The sequence below is a fragment of the Mastigoproctus giganteus genome, chromosome 3 (assembly GCF_048544385.1).
Source record: "Mastigoproctus giganteus isolate SK-2022 chromosome 3, ASM4854438v1, whole genome shotgun sequence".
NCBI lineage: Eukaryota > Metazoa > Arthropoda > Arachnida > Uropygi > Thelyphonidae > Mastigoproctus > Mastigoproctus giganteus.
The window spans coordinates 130380681-130406120 of NC_143577.1; the positions used below are offsets into that span (position 1 = coordinate 130380681).

General features: G+C 39.8%; 1 protein-coding gene across 1 annotated transcript in view; it reads left to right on the forward strand.

The window, feature by feature from the left end:
• The window catches only part of LOC150088271 (pyruvate kinase PKM-like), a 552820-nt gene that overhangs the window by 212031 nt on the left and 315349 nt on the right, over nucleotides 1-25440 (forward strand). The window lies entirely within an intron of this gene.

Below are 25440 nucleotides of genomic sequence, written 5' to 3' on the forward strand. Positions count from 1 at the left end.
TGCGGCATGAAATGATTCACCTCCCATCATTTTACCACTCTGTACCAGGCATGAATGACATGCCACTGTATGTAGCAGTGACGCATGACACAATCATTACCCTTACAGCATGGCCATAGTGTAATTCATCCGACTGGGCTAGCCTGGTGTGTAAAGTGCCTGCCTGGCAACGCAATGGTTGTGGGTTCGAATCCTGCTTCGGGCTTGGATTAGAGTAAATGCAAAAACTTTGGGAGGTGCATTATGCCCACAGAAGCTGATGCACCAACAACTAACAAAAAAAAAACTGTAATTCGCACGTATCGTGGTTACATTTTAAATCGCTATTTCTCAGCTTCTAGCAGTCCAATTTTAAAAATTAAAAACCAAAATATTAATTTCATCATTCTTAATCTATAATTCAACATGCTGAAGACTAATAGTGAGTGTTGTAAGGTGTATAGAGCACATATACATGCAATGTGATGACCAAAACCACCTCTCCATTGAGTACAAAGGAGAGATCTGTAAAAACTTTGTAATAAACTTGTAAAACAATTGTAAAATATTAAACCACTTTAACATTAAAATAATAAACTTTTCAAAATATTATAAAGAAGTTCCACTTCTGCTATGCATGCTTGGCACAAACACACTCACACAATTTTTTTCTTTGCCAATTTTCAACTCTCCTCAAGTTTTGACTTTAAAGTTTTATGCATTTTTACCATAAAATATATCATATTTTATCATGTGTGAAATTTTAGTAACCATGTAAATTAACAACCCCTGCAGTGGTGCTATGCACCACTGCAGGGGTTGTTAATTTACATGGTTTCTTCCTTTTTACATGTAAACCATGTAAAAAGGAAGAAATTTACAATTTACATGGTTTCTTCCCTTTCTTCCTCCCCATTTAAACTCAGTAGTAATGTCTTCCTACAAGTAACTTAACTGTGCAGAAATAATATAAATATTAAACAACTCTTGATCTGCCAGCTGTTTTTCTCCCAATTATACTGCCCATCACTGCTTTTTAACTGTTCATAACAGCACGGATTTCTTTACTTATGTAAACTCTAGAAGGAAGAAGAAGAATCAGATTGGTCCACTTGATATTGATGGTTTGACTGATGAAGATCCTACTTGGTAGCTGACACTGAATGGGTATTTTGCATCTACATTCACATGTGTAGAATTCTATAGGAAAGTGGAGAGCAGAACTTTATCAAACACTAACAAAGAGCTAAATGATTTTGTAATAACTGAGAGCAAAGTGGAGGGGAAATTGTTGAAGTAAAATATAAGAAAGACGCCTCGGGTGGATGGGATCTATCCAGTTATATTAAAGAACGCAGCAAAGAAATTAAGCAAATTCTCTCATAATTATGAGAGCATCCTTCATTTCAGGGGAGGTTCCCACGGACTGGATATGTGCAAAGGTATCTCCAATTCACAAAGGGGGAGCAGAGGGTGACACAAGTAATTACAGACCTGGTAGTTTGACTTCTGTTCTTCTGGGGTTAATAATGGAGTCTCTGGTTAAAGAAGCATTTCAGGATCATTTAAATGACATGCAGTTCAGACACAGCATGGTTTGTTAAGAGGAAGTCTTGTCTGATCAATATGATTAGATACTGCAATGAGATCACAAAGAAACTGGATGCAAAAAATAATTTTGAAATTATATACTTGGAAAGCTTTTGATACTGTTTCACTGTATCAAAAGGTTGAAGCAGTATAGCATTAAGGGCAATTTGCTGCTATGGATAAGGGGATGATTGAGTGGAAGAAGACAGAGTGGTAATCAATGGATGCTGCTCTTCATGGACTAATGTTATCAGTGGAGTCCCCCAGATTTCTGTGTTGGGCCCATTGTTGTTTTTGTATTTATCAATGATACTGATGAAGGTATATCAGGCTTAACGTCCAAGTTTGCAAATGATACAAAGGTTGGCAGGGTTTGATAATGACAGTACACTACTGTAAGAGGATTTAAAAAAGTTGGGCAGATGAGCTGAAAGGTGGCAGCTGAAATTTAACATTGACAACCGTAAAGTACTGCATATTGGTAGCAGTAACCCCACAATAACGTACCAACTGTGCAGTACTTGAGGTCCTGGAGGTTGTCACAGACATTCTCTCAGATATGCCAGACAAGCTGTACTTGCTACCTGTGAGTCTAAAACGCTGATGGAACTGATATTTGGGTAACACTCAAGTCAAGTGGACCCAATTTTGGCAAAGTTCAGACGGTCTGTGACAGCCAAATCCTCTGCTTGCACCTTCACGATGGTGGGACTGTTAGTAATCCTGGGTAAAACCTCCATACACAAGTACATGGTGAGTGACCATCCAGGTGTGAACCAGCGTAAGCACATGGAGGAACAAAGGCGCCTCTATGTTACCAGGCAGTACTAGGTGGTAGATGACTCTCATCAACCGGCGCAATACCACCACTTTGCCTATTGGAGGCTTGAAGTGGTGGAACCTGTGTTTAGTCTCTAGAGCTAAGTTCCGGTCAACCCTTCCCCATCTCTTCCATCATGCAGTATGATTGACTTTTGAGGTTATGATGAACATCGTTGTGAGATCCAATATTCCTTACATTTCAAGGGTACAGCTCTAAAACGGTGTTTGCAGGACAGCCGCTAGTTAGTACACCAGACGGAACCTATTGGAAACTCACTAGGAGGCTCCCGGATCAGCTAGTGTATAATCTTGCTACCTCTACTCTGCCAGATAGTGAATGGAGGGAGTCCGAGTAGTGTATATGTGGGGAGCATTGTCGAGGCCACGTTATGTCAAGGATTTCGGTATATTCTTACCATGTGTACGCCATATCCAAAAATTTCATTGCTTCATACAGCATGTCCCACCCACTTTTTCTCACTATTGAATACACCATGAATTGTCAAACTAATAGAGCAAGCTTATCTGTGAAAACATCTAAACCTCCCAAGCACTTCCTAATTAATTTCACAAATATACGTGGTCTCAATTCTAATCTCAATGATGTCCATTTCCACTTGCAGTGTGCCAAACCCCATGTACTTTTTCTGACAGAATCTCAGTTATCGGTTGATTCAACTACTGCTCATCTCAGATGCTCAAATTATTCGCTGTATGATTCTTTTCGCCTCCAAGGTAGTACTTGTGCATATGTCCGTTCTGATATTCCCAGTCAGAGACTTGGCAATTTGGAATCTCCTATCTTTGATCTTCTCTGATTTAAAATCTCTCTACCTCATTGTGTCAAATTCATCTGTTGTCTCTACTGTTCTCCCAACTCCACTAATCACTTGGAGCTCTTTGACTTCCTCTCTTTGCAACTTGACTTTCTCCAGTCCAACTTTCCTAACAGTAAGGTAATTTTCCTTGGTGATTTTAATGTTCACAACTCCAGCTGGCTCCGTTTTCTAGTCACACCGACCCAGCTGGTCGAGATGCTGAGGCTTTTGCAGTTACTAATGATCTTGCACAGATTGTTCATTTACCTACAAGAATACCGGACAATCCTAATCATACAGCCAATACGCTTGATCTTTTTCTCACAAACAACCCTTCTAAGTACACGGTCGAAGTGAGAGGTCCTTTAGGCACTTCAGATCACAACTTGGTGATTGTCTCTTCTCCAATGGAACCTTTATCTCATGGCTATTCCCAACCTCGTGTTGTTTGGCATTACAAGAATGCAAAATGGGATGACCTGCGAGACTTCTTTTCTTCTTTTCCTTGGTCGGATTACTGTTTCAAAAGTTCTGATGTCAACATTTGCTCATATCGTGTCAGTGAAATTATTCTTGCAGGAATGGAATCCTTTATCCCACACTGCATTTTAAAATCCCGTCCTTTATCTAAACCTTGGTTTTTCAATAAATGTGCTAAGGCTGTTCAAGAGAAGAATGTTGCATATCGTAATTGGCTTGTTTCTAATTCTTCAGTTTCATTTTCTGCCTACACCAAAGCTCGCAACAATTGTAACAACAATTGTTATTAACCAGTCCAAAGGAGCGTTTTGAACAGTCTAAGAGTAGAAAACTTGCTTCTTGCCCTAATGGTAGCCAAATATTCTGGTCTCTTGCCAAAGCTATTGGCTGCAACTTTTGCCCATTTCTGCTCCCACCTCTGTCCAAACCAGGTGGTTCTGTTGTCACTTCAGCCAAGGATAAAGCTGACCTGCTAGCATCCCATTTTTCTTTCAACTCGTGCATTAACGATCTTGGTAAAACACCTCCCATTATTCCCAACATGCTCCATTCAATGCCTCCTATGGTCTTCTGTCAAAATTATGTCAGAAGGATTTTGACAAATATTGATGCTAAGAAAGCTCCAGGTCCCGATGGTATTTCTCCACTTGTTCTCAAAACCTGTGCTCCTGAACTTACTCCTATTCTTTGCTACCTTTTTTCACTTTCTTATTCCAAAGGTGTTTTTCCTTCTGCTTGGAAATTTGTTCATATCCAGCCAGTTCCTAAAAAGGGTGACAAATCCCTCCCATCCAATTGTCGTCCCATTGCAATTACTTCTACTCTTTCTAAAGTAATGGAGAAATCAATTAACCGCCAAATTTTAAACTACCTAGAAACTTTCCGTCTGATCAACGATCGCCAGTATGGATTCCGTCAGTGTCGATCCACTGGTGATATTCTGGCTTATGTTGCCCATTTATGGACTAATTCAATGGAAAGGTTCGGTGAAACACAAGTAGTTGCTCTTGACATCTCAAAGGCTTCCGATCGTGTTTGGCATAAAGGTCTTCTAAACAAGCTTCCATCTTATGGTTTGCCAACTGTTTTTAGTAATTGGTTATCCAGTTTTCTCTCTGATCGTTCACTGAGGGTGATGGTAAATGGCTCTTTCTTCTAACTTCTCCACTAATGCCGGTGTCCCCAAGGTTCAGTTCTTTCCCCCACTCTTTTTCTCTTGTATATTAATGACCTTCTTCCATTGACTGGAAATCCTATCCATAGTTTTGCTGATAATAGCTCATTGCATTCCACTTTCCGTTTTGAGAAAACTTGTCCTGCACAATCAGCTTTAACTTCTCGAAAATCTGCTACTAATTCCTTAAATGCCGATCTTCAGGTAATTCTCCAGTGGGGCAAAGAGAACTTAGTTGATTTCAACACTTCTAAAACTCAGTCTTGTCTTATATCTCGCAAAAAGGATTCTTCTGCTCCTATGCTTATCTTTAGTGACACTCCAATTTCTAGGCAAAATGATATATCTCTTTTGGGGATTACCCTGACTTCTAATCTCTCTTGGCACAAGCACATTACAAATATTGCTTCTTCTGCATCTAAAAAACTTGGTTTTCTCTTTCGCTCTCGGCGTTACTCTTCTTCCAAACAGCTGCTCACTCTGTATAAATCGCAAATCCACCCTGCCATGGAATATTGTTCCCACATCTGGGGTGGTTGCCCCCAAAACCTCTCTCAGGTTTCTTGATTCCATTCAGAAGAGGGCAGTTAGGTTAATTAATGACTCGTCTCTAACAGAGTCTCTGCACTCGCTGTCTCATAGACGTACTGTTTCTGCTGAATGCCTCTTCTACAGATACTTCCATGGGCACTGTTCTTCTAAACTAGCTTCTATAATTCCTCCTCTCTCTTTCAAAACAGTCCGAACACATGCCGCCACCAGCCAACATCCATTTACTGTCCAACTTCAAACTCACAGAACCAACTTTTCATCTTCCTCGTTTATTCATTCAACTGCCGTTTTCTGGAACAACCTTTCTTCATACGTATTTTCTGAAAATTAGAGTCTACAGAAGTTCAAGTCCAATGTCAACAAATATCTTCTTTCGTCTTTTCAACCTCCAACCCCAGCACGGTACTAAGTACTATAGGTTCTGACACCTCTTGTGTACTACAGTCTTGGTATTGGAGAATGAAAAAGACCTGCGGGTAATTGTGCAGTCATATATGAAGGTTTCTGAGCAGTGCAGACAGGCGCCAGAGCAGCTCATGGAGTTTTGTCAATGATATAAAGGAATATTTTGCTAGCAGGGATAAGAGGTGATTATCCCTCTGTATAAGACAATTGTCAGGCCACATATTAAGTACTGCATACAGGTCTGGTGCCCTCATTTTAGGGTGGATGTAGAGATGCTGGAATGGGTACATGGAAGGGAGATTGGTGAGCGGAACAAAGGGTTGCTCTTATCAAGAAAGGCTTAAGTTCCACAAATTGCAGTTCCGGAAACTAGGCACTTGTGAGGTGATCTGATTGACTTGCATAAGGCCTTAAAGGGTTTGAGAAAGCTCGATGCTGATGGGATTCTTCCTCTTGCTCAGATTACACACTTGAGGGGAGCTTAAATTCAAATTGAGGTAGGTCAGTTGTATAGTAGATGTGTCAGTGAGTGGTTGTTTGCTGGAACATACTTCCATCTGTCCCTGTGGAAGTTAATGCCTTAAATAAATTCAAAGAAGAACTGGACAGATTTTTGGATTGAATGGATGGGTGAAATGTTAAGGTTTTTCTTTGGCTGATGCTGTGAAAAGGTGCTTTCTTGTGCAATATGTGTATGCTAATGCTAACTTCAGGAACTCTAGTTCAGAGATAAGTATCCACCAAGCTATTCTTTTTCTTCCCATTCCCTCTCCCTAACCCTCCTCTTGTTTCCTTTTCTTTTCTGTTTTTTTTTTTTTTTTTTTTTTTTATCTCTTCTTCTTAATTTTTGGGTTGTTATTGAGGTAGGATTTGCCTGTGCCCGGGTTTGGCTTTTGGGCACAGGACTGCCATCCGCTTGTCATGCACTCCAGCCATGTTTTTTTTTTTTTGCTGGTCTGTTTATTTTATTTCACTTTCCGTTTTTTCAGATTCTGCCTGGGTTTGGTTTCCCTGGATATGATATAGCTAATATCCATGGTCTTGCATTGCACCAGTGGACTTTATTTTCTTTCTTTATATTTTATTTTTTATTATAATTTAAATCATTTATTTTATTTTGTTGTTGTTATATTTTTTATGTGAATTATCCCATCCCAAAGTTTTGTTTGGGCCTTCAGTACAGGATTATTAGGGTCCACAACAATTCATGCTTAGTTGTGGCCCACCTCCTTGTGGTGAAGACAGATGCTAAGCAAGCTTTCCATGTTATTGCCTTCCTGCTAAGAAAGTGGTCAGAAACAACTAAACAGCATACACTACAAAAACATAACACTACACAGACATTTCCGGCTTTTTACAGAGATCTGTAATCGTCAGAATTTACCAAGGTGGAGTTGAACTGACGTTCAGGTGCCACACTACTTAAGATACTATACATGTCTATATTTGCACTGACCTGATTAAGCTTACCTTCTTGCATCAGGGGATGCTGTAGGATTCATAATTAATAATGAAGTAATCACTGGAAAACCACAAGGTTAATATGACTATGGTTAAAAACAATCATCAGGGTGAGCTACTGCAACAAGATCTAAGAAAATTGGGTCGATGGGGTGAGAAATGAAAGATGAAGTTTAACATTGACAAATGTAAGGTAGAGGTAACCCCAGAGTAACATTGACTTGTTAAGTCGCTGTTTCTCTACAATGAACAGAAAACTCACTACACTATCATTATGGGGTACTTCAATGCTAAGGTTGGAAAGACACAAAACAGCACAGAAAGGGGAACTATAGGAAATTTTGGAATTGGTGAAAGACTTGTGGAATTTGCAGAATCTCGTGGAATGTCAGTAATGAACACTTTTTTAAAGATAGGAAGAACAGAAAGTGAACATGGAAGCAAATGGATTAACAACTAATGAAATTGACTTCATCCTCACTAACAGAAGATGTATCGTGAATGATGTTATTGTCCTGAACAAGGTAAATGTTGGAAGTGATCACAGACTGGTAAGATACACACTTGATATAGATGTAAGAAAAGAAAGGAAAAAACTGACTCGAGTAAATAATACAAAAATCTTTGAGATAACACAAGAGCAGAAAAAGCAGTATGTACTGGAACTTAAGAACAAGTTTGAGCTTCTGCAGACTGCTCAGGACCAAGATATCGACGAGGAATATTACAACTTTCTTAAAGTGATAAAGACCTATAGGTAAAAAGAAATCCAAAGAAGAAAAAATTAATCAAGAAACACTTGTCATGATGAACCGAAGACGACAAATGAAGAGCAAGAAAAACACTGACAGGGAGAAAATTGAGTATACTGAGTTATGCAAAGCCATTAAAAAGAGACTCAGAGAGGATATAAGAAAATTTAACACAAGAAAAGTAGAACAAGCATTAAGGGAAAACAAAGGATTTGAATCAGCGGCCATGAGCAGTAATACAGAAAGACAAATGATACTGAAACTGAACAATAGCGATGGTGTACTTATAAATAACAGAGAAGGCATAATTCAAATAGCACAAGACTACTGTAAAGAGTTATACAAGGAGCAAGGGAATGATGCTAGCAGTGAGGAAGATGGATCGCAAATTATTAACACATACAACATACCTAATATCCTTCCTTATGATGTAGAACATGCGATGAAGAATCAGAAAGCCCTGTGGGAAGATGAAGTTACTGTAGAGTTGTTAAAATTGGGAGGAAGAGACATGACACAAAAATTGGCAAGACTCTTCACAAAATGCATTAGAAAAAGTGTGACGCCTAGTAGTGGAATAATGCAATCATAGTTTTGCTGCAGAAGAAAGGAGATAAATCAGAAATTGGAAATTATAGACCAGTTAGCTTGTTATTCCACATCTACAAGTTGTTCACAAGGGTCATTACTAACAGATTAGAAAGAATACTTGATGAGAATCAACTGAAAGAGCAAGCTGGCTTTAGGTCAGGATTCTCAACTATGGATCACCTTCACGTAATATCACAGCTAATGGAGAAAACAAATGAATATAAAACACCATTATGCCTGCCATTTGTGGATTATGAAATGGCATTTGACTCCATACAGCATAAGGCAATGTTTCGGGCAATGGAAAGACAAGGCATAGATACCCCTTATATTATGATTTTGAAGAAAATATATGAGAGTGCTACCTCCTTTATTAGACTAGACAAAGACAGTAGGAAATTTAAAATTGAGAAAGGAGTTCGACAAGGAGACACAATATCTCCGAAGCTGTTTACTGCTGCCCTTGAGGAAGCTTTCAGAAGATTAGACTGGTCGCCGAAAGGAGTCAATGTGAACGGAGAGTACCTAAACCATTTACGATTTGCAGATGACATTGTGGTCATAAGCCACGATCCCAAAGAATTAGAGGAAAATATTAATCAGTTATGCACAGTTAGTAAGGATTTTGGCCTAAAGATGAATATGGCTAAAACAAAAGTAATGATGAACAAGTATGCCAAAGAAAGGGAAATAATGATTGAAGGAGCAGTAATTGAAAAGGTGGAGTCATATACTTATCTGGGACAAGTTATTAGCTGTAATAATGATAAATGGCTGGAAGTCAAGAGAAGAATAAATTTTGGATGGTTAGCATTCAGGAAATATAGTCACATACTGAAGAGCAATATCCCAGTTATCTGAAATGTAAAATAATGAACCAATGTATACTCCCCACCATGACTTATGGAAGTGAAACTTGGGCACTCACCAAAAGAATGGAGGAGAAGCTGAGAACTACACAGCGAAGAATGGAATGAATTATATTGGGAATCAGACTGTTAGATAAGAAGAAAAACACATGGATTAGGCAGCAAACTCAAGTAAAGGACATTCTTATCAAAACTAAAGAACTAAAATGGTCTTGGGCAGTACACATAGCTCAAAGACATGATTGCAGATGGACTAAGAAAATAACAGAATGGTACCCAAGAGGAGCTAGAAGAAAACCTGGAAGACAAAGGTGGAGATGGATAGATGAAATTCATGAGTTTGTGGGTAGTAAATGGATGGCCATTGCACAAAACGGAACTGGAAAGTTGCTGGAGAGGCTTTCATACTGCAGTGGATTGAAAATGGCTGATGATGCTCATGATGAACATTGACTTTGTGGTACTGTGCAGTACTGAGGCTAGTGGATATTGAAAATACCTGGGATTACTGTGCATGCTCAATTACTCTCAGGTATTTTTCTCCATTACTGCTCATGGGGTTTTGTCAATAATATACAGAAAATGTGCTAGCAAGGATAAGGAGATGTTCATCCATTTGTATAATGCCATGGTTCAGCCAGATCTTGAGTACTGTATACAAGTCTGGAGGCCTCACTTTAGGAAGGATGTAGGAGCTGTTAAGGAAAAGTAAAAGGTTTGTCATAGTAAGATCTACTGGATCTTACTGTGCAGAGAAGAGCAACCAGATTGGTGAAGGGAACAAAAGGGTGCTCTTATCCAGAAGGCTGAGTTCTGCAAATTTCAGTATCTCGAGACCATGCTCCTGCAGAGAGATGTGATCGAGGCCTTGATTGCATTGAGTAAGCCAAATATTAATTTTATTCTTCTATTTGCTGAGACTATGCAAATGAGGGTACATAAATTCACGTTGTGGAAGGATGGTTGGAAGATAGATGTGCAGAAATTTTCCTTCTGCCTTCCATCTGTTGTGGAAGTGGATGGGTTGAATAAATTCAGGGATGAATTCTTGGAGGGTACGGATGGTGAACTTTTTTTTTTTTTTATGATATATAATCCTGCTTTGTTGCATCATTTGCCATTATTACCACTAGTAACCGCTACAAATTCTGAACTTCTGCCGACCTCCATCTATATCAAATTCTCTGTTTTCCCAGGAACTTGGCTGTCCATCTACCATCAAGTGGAGCAATCGACCGAGTCTGTAAAGTGGTTGGTGTGCAGAGGTGAATTATCTAGGGGAAAAGGACATTGTGTGGTTTATATTGTCAAGCAGCACTGGGTGTTCCCCCCTACAAACCATGTATTATACACTGTGATGCAGCAAACTCTATAAATGCCAGAGATAGTGTAAGCTTTATTTTAAGTTTAATTGTTTGTTTGTTATTTCGATTTTAGGAGCATTAGCAACTAAGGCCATATTGCTCCGGGATATGCGGTGGTCATTCCCTGACCTTCCCGCATCCTACGTATTTGGTGGTGATGTGCTCGAACCCCGGTGTAATCAAGAAGCGTGTGCTAGGCACTGCTGCTCCTTCCCACCTGGCTACGGAGGCGCGTTTTAAGTTTAATTGTTAGTTTGTGCAGTGTTGAGTTGTGTTGTTGGCTTGTTCCTCCGGCATTGGGGGTCCCTAATGGAGCCCACGTGTCCATCCTTGAGGTGAGGCAGCGGGTGTAGTACAGATATAAAGTTTTCTGCCATGAGTGAACCCTGGACTGCACCTGAGCTTACCCAGGGAAGCAATGGAAAAAAAAAAACTCTAGAAGAGGAAAGCCTGAAAGGGGTTTAAAGTGAAGAGGGAGGGAACACACGAAGAAGATTAATGTGGATAATAGGAATGCTGTCAACCTGGAAATAAGAAATTAAAGGATAGTGGGGTACCCCTGTGGATGGAAGTCTATTCTACCAACCAACCACCTGCTGGCTAAGGGTAAATTTCCTCACGTCTATCCTACATCTGTCTTTTCTCAATTTGAATTTATGCCCTCTCAGGTAATTATTCTGAGCAAGAGGAAGAATCCCATCAGCATTAAGCATGCTCAAACCATTCAAGGCTTTATACACCTCAATCAGATCACCTTGCTGGTGCCTAGTCCCCAGACACTAATTTGCAAAACTTAAGCCTTTCTTCGTAAGAGCACCCCTTTGTTCCATTCACTAATCTTGTTGCCCTTCTCTGTACTCGTTCCAGCATCTCTACATCCTTCTTGAAATGAGGCCTCCAGACCTGTATACAGTACTCTACGTGTGGCCTGACCATTGCCTTATACAAGGGGATAATCACCTCCTTATCCATGCTAGAAAAATTCCTACATATCATCGACAATACACCACGCGCTACTCTTGCAGCACGTCTGCACTGCTCAGAAAACTTCATATCTGCCTGCACAACCACCCCCAGGTCCCTTTCATTCTCTACCACTGTCAGTGTAGTACCACAGAGTTGATATGTTGCTCTGGGGTTGATGTTTCCCATATGTAGTACTTTACATTTGTCAATGTTAAACTTCATTTGCCTCCTCTCAGCCCATCTGTTCAACCTGTCCAGATCCTGTTGCAGTAGCATAGTGTCAGTAGTGTCCTTGACAACCCTGCAAACTTTCGTATTGTTTGCAAACTTGGACATTAAGCTTGATATACCATCATCAATATCATTTAAAAATACAGGAAACAATAACGGACCCGATACTGAACCCTGAGGGACTCCACTAACAACATTAGTCCACGATGAGCAGTGTCCATTGATTACCACTCTCTGTCTTCTCCCCCTCAACCACCCCTTTATCTATAGCAGCAATTTGCCTCCAATGCCACACTGCTCTAATTTGTGCAGCAGTCTTCCATGTGCAACAGTATCAAAAGCCTTTCTAAGATCCAAGTATATAATATCAAAGTTATTCCCTGCATCCAGTTCTTTTGTGACTGCATCATAGTATCCAATCAAATTGGTCAGGCAAGATTTCCCCTTAACAAAACCATGCTGTGTCTGAGCTATAACTGAAGTCTTGTCTAGATGATCCTGCAGTGCTTCTTTAACCAGTGCCTCCATTAATTTTCCAGGAACAGAAGTTAAACTAACAGGTCTATAATTACTTGTGTCGCCCTTTGATCCTCCTTTGTGAATTGGGGTCACATTTGCACATCTCCATTCCATGGGTACTTCCCCTGAGTCCAAGGAAGCTCTCATAATTATGGCTAAGGGTTTGCTTACTTCCTTTGCTGCCTCCTTTAATATAACTGGATAGATCCCATCCACCCCAGATGCCTTTCTTGTGTTTATCTTCAACAATTTCTCCTCCACTTTGCTCTCAGTTATTACAAGATTCTCTAGCTTACTTCCAGAGTTGAATACACCTCTGGCATTCCCCTCGCTGAGTAACTCTCCATGTGTGAATGTAGATGCAAAATATTCATTCAGTTTGTTAGCTACCTGAGCAGGATCATCAACAGTTGACCCATCGATATCAAGTGGACCAATCTGATTCATCCCCTTCCTTCTAGAGTTTACATAAGTAAAGAACTCTTTGCTGTTTTTCTTTGCATCCCTTGCCAAAGATTTCTCGTAATCTGCCTTCGCCTGCCTAACCTCCATTGTAACTTGGTTACAGATCAACTTGTATCTATCATAGGCTTCTGTGTCACGTGTTAATTTGTATATATCCCATGCATTTTTCTTCTCTGCCATATGTCTCATTAGTTCATCTGACATCCACTTAGGCCTAATCCTTGAACAATATTTCTTAGTTGGTATGTAAAGCCTAGTAGCTTCCAAGATAAGTTCTTTGAATGCTTCCCATTTTGAATATGCTGTTGGTAACATCATCAGTTGGTCCCACTGTATAGAATTTAAATACTATCTCAGTCCATCGTAGTCGCCTTTATGAAAGCAATAACCCTTCCGTTTACCCCTAATGGTAGTTACCTCGTTGAGTAAATCCCACTTCAGCACACTGGTGATCACTGCCAAATAGTGGTTCATTTACCTGCAGATTCTTAATGCATGAAGAATCACTACTGATAATCAAATCAAGAGTATTACTCCCTCTAGTTGCCTCCCGAACATGCTGATGGAGAAAACAATCATCCAATAAATCCACAAAAGCCTTGCTAGTGTGTGAGTGACCAGCCCCCAAATTCCAGTCAATATCTGGGAAATTAAAATCCCCCATTATAAGACTCTCTGATTTACTGGCCCACTCTATTTCCCTTTACAGTTTCTTATTATACTCATCAGAGTGATTAGGCCTATAGTACACTCCTACTCTCAATTTTGATCTCCCAATGCTTATGTCACACCAAACTGACTCGACACTGCACTGTCCAGAATGTCGACTGGCTTCACTTCCTTGGATTTTATGTATTTCTTAACTAATAGCATAACCCCTCCTCCCTACCTATCCTGTCTATCCTCCTCTAGACATTGTACTCCCCAAATTCCAGTTCTGCATTCCTTATATCTGTGTGACACCACGTCTCTGAAATCCCCACAATATCTGCCTTTGATGTTTTGAGCAATACCTCAAATTCATCAAATTTATTTACTAAACTCCTAGCATTGGTGTACACCCAAGTATACATGCACCTGTTTCTATTCTTAGCTACCCTAACACAACCCATGTGTTTACTTGTACCGCAATGACTCCCAGCAGTCTCTGAAATATCCTGCATCTTGTTTTTCAGGCTACTGCTCATTCCAATAGAAGCAGTGCAAGAATCACTTTCACCTCTGCCAGTGGCTACTGTTACTCTATTAGTCTTTGTATCCCCCCAAGCTAGCAGTTTTCCGACCCACCTAACACTGCCTTGATAGCATCAGCAAACATTCTTGCACCCTTTCTATTTAAGTGTATCCCATCCCTGTAGAAGCAGTCTCTCCTGTTACAAGTACAGACCAGGCCGAAAAAAATTCTACTCCTTGAGCCTTGCACAATCTTTCCAGGGCCGAATTGATCGACAGGACTCTCATCATATACTCCCTCCTATCGTGTCTGGGCAGAATTGCAGACACTTTCAAATTCAACCCTAATTCACGGCTTTTTTTCTACAGTGACCTGTACTTGTTAAGTAATTCCGCCTGTCTCCTACTCTTAATATCATTAATGCAACGTGTACAACTATATCACCTTTTGTGCCCTTAAAATATGATATCTGCTCTCTGTTTGTACTCTGAATCACAGCCTTTTTAAAATGTGCTGCTTTTTGATATTCATGGAGCTATCAGGAACTGGAACATATTCCAAGGGAGATGACTTTGTGGGTGCTCGATGTAAGGAGTGTGAAGAAGTTAGGTGCCAACTCAGCATTGTTATGGGACTTTATGAGAGCTTGAAGAACAGGGTAAATGCTCTCGAAGGACTTAAATTGGGGGACCCATCAAACTCTCAACTGCCCAGATCAGTGCGAGAGCTTGCACCTGATCATCAGGCTGCAAACGGCAATCCCCGAGACAAAATGCGCTGGTCCCTCAGGAACTAGTTGTCAGTGACTCATTATCAGGGAAACGGGGAATATATTGTGCAAAAGGATAGGTGGACCAGGACCAGGGTATGTCTGCCAGGGGCAAAAGTTGATGACATCGTAGAGCAGATATCATCTTTTAAGGGCACAAAAGGTGATACTGTTGTACTTGGAACTAATGACATTAAGAATAGGAGAACGGCGGTATTCCTTAACAAGTACAGATCAATGTTGAAAAAAAGCTGTGAGTTAGGGTTGAATTGCAAAACTTAAGGCTTAAGTTTTGCAAATTACAGAGTCTGGAGACTAGGCACCGGCGAGGTGATCTGATAGAGGTGTATAAGGCTTTGAATGGTTTGAGCATGCTCAATGCCAATGGGATTCTTCATCTTTCTCAGAATAATCACCTCAGAGGGCATAAATTCAAATTGAGGAAGGACGGATGTCGGATAGATGTGCGGAAATTTGCCTTTGGCCAGCGCGTGGTTGGTTGGTGGAACCGACTTCCATCACTTGTTGTTGAAGTTGATAGCCTAAACAAATTTAAAGCTCAACTGGACAGGTATTTCGAACGAACGGAGGGGTGAAATGGGAGTGGGTTTTTTTTTTTTTTTTTTTTTTTGGCTGATGCTGAATAAGCTTGCTTTCTTGCATCATATGCCTCTGCTAATGCTAATGCTAATTGGAAAGTGTCTAAAAATCTGCCCAGGCACAATAGGAGGAAGTATATGATGAGAGCCTTGTCAATCAATTCGGCCTTGGAGAGATTGTGCAAGGCTCATGGGGTAGATTTTTTTTTCCGCATGGTCTGTGCTTGTTAACAGAAGAGACTGCTTCTACAGGGATTCGATAAATTCAAATATAAAGGGTGCAAGAATATTTGCTGATGCAATCGTGGCAGTGTTAGGTGGGTCAGAAAACTGCTAGCTTGGTCGGATACACGGACTGATTGGTTAACAGTAGCCTCTGGCAGAGGTGAAAGTGATCCTTACACTGCTTCTATTGGAATAAGCATCAGTCTGGAACACAAGATGCAGGGGATTTCAGAGACTGCTGGAAGTCATAGCGGAACAAATAAATACATGGGCTGCATTAGGGTATCTAGGAATAAGAACAGTTGCATGTATACTTCCGTGTGCACCAATCCTAGGAGTTTAGTAAACAAATTTGATGAATTTCAAGTGCTTGTCAAAACATCAAAGGCAGATATTGTTGGGATATCAGAGATGTGGTGTCACACAGATATAATTAATGCAGAATTGGAATTTGGTTAGTACAATGTGTACAAGAAGGATAGACAGGATAGGAGGGATTATGCTGTTAGCTAAGAAACACATAAAATCTAGGGAAGTGCATCCTGTTGAACTAGGTGGACAGTGCAATGTTGAGTCAGTTTGGTGTGACATAAGCATTAGGAAAGCGAAATTGAGAGTAGGATTGGCCTAATGGTTCTGATCAGTATAATAAACAACTGTACAGAGAAATTGAGTGGGCTGTAAATCAGATTGTCTTATAATGGGGGATTTTAACTTCCGAGATATTGACTGGGATTTCTTGGTTGGTTACTCACACACTAGCAACGCTTTTATGGATTTAAATAATTGTTTTCTACAGCAGCATTTTTGAGAGGCATCCAAAGGGAGTAATTCTCTTCGTCTGATTACCAGTAGTGTTTCTTCATACATTAAGAATCATCAGATAAAGGAACCACTTGGTGGCAGTTATTACAGTGTACTGATGTGGGAATTACTCAATGTAACTACTGTCGGGGGTAAAGGGATGGGTTTTTGCTTTTGTAAAGGTGACTACAATGGATCCGAGAGGTTTTTAACGTCTATACAGTAGGGCCAACTGTTGATATTACTAACAGCAAATTCTAAATGAGAACAAGGGAATAATTTTGGAAGCTGCTAGGCTTTTTGTCTCAACTAAGAAATGCTGTTGATGGTGTAGACCTAAACGGATGTCAGATGAAGTAATGAGTCTCGTGGCAGAGAAGAAAAATGCGTGGATGCATAAAAATCATTAAGTGACACAGAAGCCTGTTGTAGAAATAAGCTGGTGTGTAATCAAGTCACAAAGGCAGGCCGTAGATGGCAGATTATTAGAATTCTTTGGCAAAGGATGCAATGAAAAACAGCAAAGAGTCCTTTACTTTAGAAGGAAAGTGATGTATCAGACTGGCCCACTTGATATCAGTGGTTTAATTGTTGTGGACCCTGCTCAGGTAGCTGACAAACTGAATGAGTATACAAATTTGTATTGCATCTACATCCACATGAAGAGTTATTCAGGGAGGGTAATTGCAAGAAGTTTATCAAACTCTAAGAGGGAGCTAAATAGTTTTGTAATGGCTGAGAGCAAATTGGAGGAGAATTTGTTTGAGTTAAACATAAGAAATCAAATGGGGTGGATTGGATCTCTCCAGTTATGTTAAAGGATGCAGCAAAGGAAGTAAGCAAACCCTTAGCCATAATTATGAGAGTTTGGACTCTAGGGAGGTCCCCACGGATTGGAGATGTTCAAATGTGATCCCAATTCGCAAAGTGTGACAGAAGTAATTACTGACCTGTTAGTTTAATTTCTGTTCCAGGAAATTAATGGAGGCATAGGTTAAAGAAACGCTACAGGATCATCTTGACAGGACTGCAGTTATAGTTCAGACAGCTGGGTTTGGTCAAGAGGAAGTCTTGTCTGACCAATTTGATTGGATACTACAATGGTTTCACAAAGGAACTGGATGCAAAAAATAATTTTGATATCATATACTTCGATTTCAGGAAAGCTTTATATACAGTTGCACATGAACGAATGCTGCACAAATTTAGAGGTGTGGCTTAAATGCAGATTTCTGCTATAGATAAAGGGATGGTTGAGTGGGAGAAGACGGAGAGTGGTAATCTGTAGATAGTGCTCTTTGTGGATTAATGTTATTAGTGGTGTCCCCCAGGGGTCGATGTTGGGCCCATTGTTGTTTTCTGTATTTATCAGTGATGTTCATGAAGGTATATCAGGCTTAATGTTCAAGTTTGCAAATGCTATGAAGGTTGGCAGGGTCGTTAATGACACTAATGACAATACGCTGCTGCAACAGGATTTAGAAAAGTTGTGCATTTGGGCTTAGAGGTGGCAACTGAAGTTTAGCATTGACAAATGTAAAGTACTTCCTATGGGTAGCAGTAACCCCAGAGTAACGGTAACTGTGTACTACACTCAGGATTGTAGATAATGAAAAAGACAGGTGCGGTGGTCATTCCCTGACCTTTCCGCATACGTATTTGGTGGTGACGGGCTCGACCCCGGTCTAATCAAGAAGCGTATGCTACACACTGCTGCTCCTTCCCACCTGGCTACGGAGGAACCTGAAAAAGACTGGTTAATTGTGCAGTCATATGTGAAGTTTTCTGAGCAGTGCAGACATTCTGCGAGAATAGCTCATGGGGTCTTGTCAGTGATATACAGGAATATTTTTAGCAGGGATAAGAGGTGATTATCCACTTGAATAATGCAATGGTCAGGCCACATCTCGAGTACTGTTTATAGGGTGTCTCAAAAATATTGGTACAAACGTTTAGGGGAGGTAGGTAACATCTAAAGGAATGTGAATTGCATAGGAACCCATAACCGGAAACGTAACCGTAAGTTGGTAGACAGCGCTGTTCATCAGTTCACGATAGGGAAAATTTCAATGTTTTGTTCACGGATGTGGCTTATTTCACTCTCGCGAAGGTTTATTCAATCAGCATAATACTCATGTGTGGGCTCATGATAACCCATATGGTGTGTGCCCCCATGCGACACAACATCGCTTTGCAATAAATGTGAGCGCAGGTGGTCGGTGACTGCTTAGTCGGTCCATACCTGTTACCATCCCGCGTGAACTCTGCTAAATATTGGATCTTTCTTGAACAAGTTCTACCAGGGTTACTTGACGATGTTCCAACAAATGTGAGATGCAACATTTGGTTTCAACATGGCGGGGCGCCTGCCCATTATGGATGGTGTGTTCATGACCATTTGAATATGCGTTTCGGCCGTGGTGGACCTGTTGCCTGGTCACCATGCTCACCTGATTTATCGAGCCTTGATTTCTTTCCGTGGGGGGGCCCTCAAATCTATCGTGTATGAATCGCGTGTGGAGACAGAAATGGATTTCGTGGCGAGATTCGTCTGCGCTGCTGCTACTGTCAAAGAAACTCCAGGTGTGTTCGACCATGTCCACCAATCCATGCTGCGTCGGTGTCACACATGCATCGCGTCTCATGGTGGAACCTTCAAGCATCTGTTGTAACATCATGAAATGCATCCATCTCGTACTTCATTGTTAATTATGTCAAATAAATGTTTGCCACTAATTACTTTCTTGTGTCATTTCTACTTCTTGTGCCTCTGCTACTACTTTCCCGTGGCGTTTCCAATTATGGGGTCCTATGCGATTCACATTCCTTTAGATGTTACCTCTTCTTCAAGAGGAGTGTTTCCATTTACAATGGGTTTTCTCAGCCTACAAGTTATTTCTTGTTAGGAATTTTTTCCCGCCATAAAGTGCGTTTCAAGGTGTCTTGGTCGGTTAAGTCTCGGGCTGTCATGCACTCCCGTACTCCATCCATCCATGTCCTCCTAGGTCTTCCTCTTCTTCTTCCAGGAGGTATCCATTCCAGCATAGCCTTTGGATATGTTTTCTTGCGTCCGTTTTATATGTCCATACCATGTTAGACGCTTTTCTTTGATGGTGTCAATAATAGTCTTTTTCACTTCCATTTTTTCCCTTATGTCTTCATTCCGTTTTCTGTCTCTTCTAGAAGTTCCTGCTGAGCGTCTCCAAAAATCCATTTCTGTGGAGAGCAATTTGTTTTCCGCTCACCTATTCAATGTCTAGGTTTCCGCTCCATACAATAGAATACTTTGTACAGTCGTTTGAAATATAAGTTTCTTTGTTTTATTTAGGATATTTTTTGCTCCACAGAACAGAATTTAACATGCCGATAGCCTTTCTTCCATCTGTAATTCTCTTATTGATCTCTGCTTGGGATGATCCATCACTTTGTAAGATTGATCCCAAATATTTGAATTTATCGACTTGTTTGATTTTAAAACCTGCAATATTTAGAATGTGTCCTGGCCCTGAAGACAACATTTCAGTCTTGCTAAAATTGTTTTTTAGACCCCATTGTTTATATTCCTCAAACAATTGACGACATGCATACTTTGCATCTTCTAAGTCTTGTGCTATCACCACCTGATCATCTGCAAAAAGTAAATTGTGAATATAGGTGTTCTTATTAATCTGCAATCCCATTTTATCTACCCCAGGGGCTCACATCTGGTGAGTATGGGCTTGGCACACCCAGGGTCCTGAGCTGGATATCATCGTTCTTCTCTTTCTTGGTGATTCCTTTCTACTTCTCTCTCTCTCTCTCTCTCTCTCTCTCTCTCTCTCTCTCTCTCTCTCTCTCTCTCTCTCTCTCTCTCTCTCTCTCTCTCTCAGGGTAATAGGAAAATTTTTTTTTTTTTTTGGCCGGTGCAGCATAAGCCTCAGGCTTCCTTGCACCATATGGCTATTAATAATGATAATGAATGATGATTACATTTTTTTGACCAGGATCTTAGGCAGATGTCGATATAAATTTTGAAAAGTGTTGGTGACATGCAACAACCTTGTAATAAGCCTTTGAAGTGTGGAATTCAGGTGACAAAGCTGATCCCACTTTAATTCTGATTCTATTATTCCTGTAAATTGCCTTAATAATGTTAATCAGTTGTTTATCAATATTTGCCTCTTTCAGTGCTTCCCATAAGAGTTTTCTTGGAACACTGTCATATGCCTTTTCAAGGTCAATGAAAATCATAAAGATTTTTTTCCCTTTTGATTGGCATTTTTCAAGGATCTGTCATACTGTTGAGATTTGATCTATAATGACCTCCCAGCTGAAAAACCACTTTGTTCTTTTGATACCTCGATTCGGGCTTCTAAATGGTTCCTGATCCATTTTCCAAGGATCTTTAACAGCAGGTTCAGGATGCATATTCCTCTGTAATTTGAACAGCTTTTCCGATCGCCGTTCTTATAAATCAATGTAATATATCCTGTTATCATTTCTTTCAATATTTCTTCTCCTCTCAGTATACTATTTAACAGTTTTTGTATCAGAACAGCCACTCTTCTTCCTCCATATTTCAGAAGTTCCATGTAAACTCCTCCTCCTCCAGGTCCAGGTGATTTGCCATTCCTTCATTCCTTTAGCAGGAGTTCCATTTCCCTAACAGAAACTTTTAAGCCCGAGTCTTCTACACCAAAATTCTCCATCGTCTTGAACTCTTCCCAGTCTTCTTTTAAAAGTCCTTCATAGTACTCTGTCCAGTCTTTCAAAAGTATTAATTGCAAACCAGCAATGTGTTTATTCTGTTTTATCAAGTCTTTAAAGACCTTCCGCGATTCCGCTGATTGCTTGAAGCCCAATTTGCTATTAATAGTTGCGCATTTCCTTTCCCCTTCTTCATTTTTCGCTTCTCCTACCAACCGATTGGCTATTTTCTTTTTTTTCCAATATAAATGTTCCTATATGCATCATTCCTATCACCCAACCATTTCAGATATGCAAGATTGATTCTTTTCATCTACAGCAGATCTTACTTTTTCTGTAATCCAGGTCTTTTTTGGTCCCTGGCTCATCATTTTGCCTAGGATTTCATGAGCTATTTTTTTAACAGTATTTTTTAAATATTCGTAGATTTCTTCAGTATTACCTTTTATCTCTATGTTAATTACAGCATCCAGTCTTTGGGTGAAGTTGTTTCTAATGCTGTCATCCTGGAGTAGGTTAAATTGATCCACTTGTAGCATTTCTCCTTCCCTGCATTGTTAGTTGTCCACACATATTTTCTTAATCCAGTTCCACCTCAGTGTTCTTTTAACAAGAAAATGGTCAGATCCACATTCAACTCCTCTATAAACTCTGACATCTTTCAATACATATGTCCCTGAATGTTTTGAAATAATGTAATCTATAACTGATCTAATTTGTCTTGTCTCCTGTGACCAAGTATATTTATGGATATCCTTGTGTTAGAAAAATGTGTTGTTTATTCTCAAGTCAAACTATTCACAAAGATTACATAGTCTATCTCCGTTGTCATTCCTCTCTTTCTCTCCAAATCTTCCAATAACTTTGCTATTTTGTTCAGTTCCTACTCTTGCATTGAAATCTCCCATTAGAAATATCTCTTTGTTCTTAGGAATTTTTTTTCTATTAGTTCTCTCAGATCCTCCCAAAATTCATCCTTCAAGGTATCGGCGGTGTCATTAGTCGGGGCATATATTCCCAAAATACATATTTCTGTCCCGTATATTTTCAGTTCCAATGATATCATTCTTTCATTAATAAATTGCCAGCTTTTGATGTTGTGTCTCAATTTCTTTTTAACAGCAATAGAAACTCCTGCTCTTGCTCTTTCACTCTTATCAACTCCACTCCAAAAATGGTAGTATTCTCCCATTATTTCCTCTCCACATCCCTTTTTCTTTGTCTCTGATAACACAACGATGTCTAACTTGAATTTTTCCAGTTCATCCAAAAGAAAGTTTCTGTTAGTTGAAAGGCCTTGAATGTTCCAGCATCCCAAAATCATAGTCCTTTTCCGTTTGCCGAGTCGTTTCCAAAAGTGCAGTCCATTTTCATTTTCACTTGTAGGTCGTTTACCATATGTGTATTTTTTACACTGAACGAGGAGCTAGCCCGTTGCAGCAACCCCCAACCTGGAGGGCCGGGGTATCTCTCTTAGTCTGGCCCCTACCCTTTGACCTGTCCAGCTTGGAAGGCTCTACCGGTAGCTAAGCTACCGCCGACTTTCCTCTCCAGGACATGCAAGCCCCACCCACCGCGACAAGGTGGAGAATACCATCGGGGGAGTTAGATGTTACCTACCTCCCCTAAACGTTTGTACCAATATTTTTGAGACACCCTGTACAGTATTAATGAGATTGCTGAATGGAATAAAAGATTCCTCTTACTAAGAAAGGCTTAAGTTCTGCAAATTGCACTGTCTATAGACTAGGCCCCTGCTAGGTGATCTGATTGAGGTAAGACCTTGAATGGTTTGAACAATGTCAATGTTGATGGAATCCTTCCTCTTGCCCTTATTAGTCACCTGAGGGGACATAAATTCAAATTGAGGAAAAACAGTTGCGGAAAAGATGTGCAGAAATTTGCCTTTAGTCAGTGTGTGGTTGATTGCTGGAACAAACTTCCATCTGTTGTAGAAGTAGACAGCTTAAATAAATTCAAGGCAGAACTACACAAACATCTGGAGTTAATGGATGGGTGAAATGTGAAGGTTTTTTTTTTTTTGGCTGATGCTGTATAAGCTTGCTTACTTGCATCATATGCCTCTACTATTGCTAATAATAAAAGATGTGAGAGACACAGCAATAGAAGATAACACTACTCTGACACAAACCATACATTTCACGTTTTCTGGCTTTTACAGAGATTCTGTACTTTACAAAGTGCTATGGCGCAGATGTTGGGAAACCACCGGGGGCGCCTTCCACAAAACATTATACAGACACTTCCCGGCTTATATAATACCTGACTTACGGAAATTCGACTTTACGTAAGTTTTTTCTGTCCGGTGTAAACTTAAAAAAATTGTAGAAACATCTTTTGCATCCTGTAGGAATAAATGGTGGTTTTGTGAAAATACCATAATTTGAACCCAATAACACAGTTTTTTTTTTTGGTAATTCGCTTCAAGACTTTGGAAGTTTAAATTTTTGCTACATAATCTAATCTGTTTATATCTCTGAAAGGTCATTTTTATAATGGATATTGCACTACACTTTCTTCCTTATCATATGTTCAGTTATAAGAATCAATTTTGAATGCCTTTGTGATATTTTTCTAAAACATATTTCTCAAGGTCACTACCATAAAATAATAAAAACAATTTGCACTTTCCAGTTTATTGGGTTTTTCTGTTAGTGAAATCTATTGTAAGTGGGTAGTAAACTTAATCTTATTGAATTTGCGATAATACTGACAGATAACTGGAATTGTGCGGGTTTTTACATTATTATGGTGAAATGTGTTCCCCTTTACTGAAATTTTCATCCATATAAAAAACATAAATAAATTTTCAGTCTTCTCTTCATTTTTAGTTACTTATTACAATGGTGAAGAGAAAGTGATCAACGGAAACCGTAAGTGGTGGCAGTGCTAAGGATATGAAACAAAATTGATTTAGAAATGAAAGTGGAAATCTTAATCATTTGATTAAGAAGATTGAAGCAGGACAAAGTCAGTCCTCTAATGCACAAAATTAGGTCTTGCTGCTTCAACAGTAAATACTAATTTTTTTTTTTTATGTAAACCCCAAACACGAGAGGTATTATAACCTATAGTACTTAGTACCGTGCTTGGGTTGGAGGTTGAGAAGACGAAAGAAGATATTTGTTGACATTGGACTTGAACTTCTATAGACTGTAATTTTCAGGAAATATGTATGAAGGAAGGTAGTTCCAGAAAACGGCAGTTGAGTGAATAAACGAGGAAGATGAAAAGTTGGTGCTGTGAGTTTGAAGTTGGACAGTAAATGGATGTTGGCTGGTGGCGGCACGTGTTCAGACTGTTTTTAAAGAGAGAGCGGGAATTATAGAAGCCAATTCAGAAGAACAGTGCCCATGGAGGTATCTGTAGAAGAGGCATTCAGCAGAAACAGTACGTCTATGAGACAGCGAGTAGAGACACTCTGTTAGAAATGAACCATTAATTAACCTAACTGCCCTCTTCTGAATGGAATCAAGAAGCCTGAGAGAGGTTTTGGGAGCACCACCCCAGATGCGGAAACAATATTCCATGGCAGGGCTGATTTGCGATTTATACAGATTGAGCAGCTGTTTGGAAGAAAAGTAACGCCGAGCGAAAGAGAAAACCAAGTTTTTTAGATGCAGAGGAAGCAATATTTGTAATGTGCTTGTGCCAGGAGAGATTAGAAGTCAGGGTAATCCCCAAAAGTGATATATCATTTTGCCTAGAAGCCGGAGTGTCACTAAAGATAAGCATAGGAACAGAAGAATCCTTTTTGCAAGTTATAAGACAAGACTGAGTTTTAGAAGGGTTAAAATCAACTAAGTTGTCTTTTCCCCCACTGGAGAATTACCTGAAGATTGGCATTTAGGAATTGGTAGCAGATTTTCGAGAGGTTTAAGCTGATTGAGCAGGGCAACGTTTCTTAAAATGGAAAGTGGAATGCAATGTGCTATCATCGGCAAAACTATGGATAGGATTTTCAGTCAATGGAAGAAGGTCATTAATATACAAGAGGAAAAGAGTGTGGGAAAGAACTGAGCCTTGGAAGATACTGGCATTAGTGGAAAAGTTAGAAGACAGAGAGCCATCTACCATCACTCTCAGTGAGTGATCATAGAGAAAACTAGATAACAAATTACTAA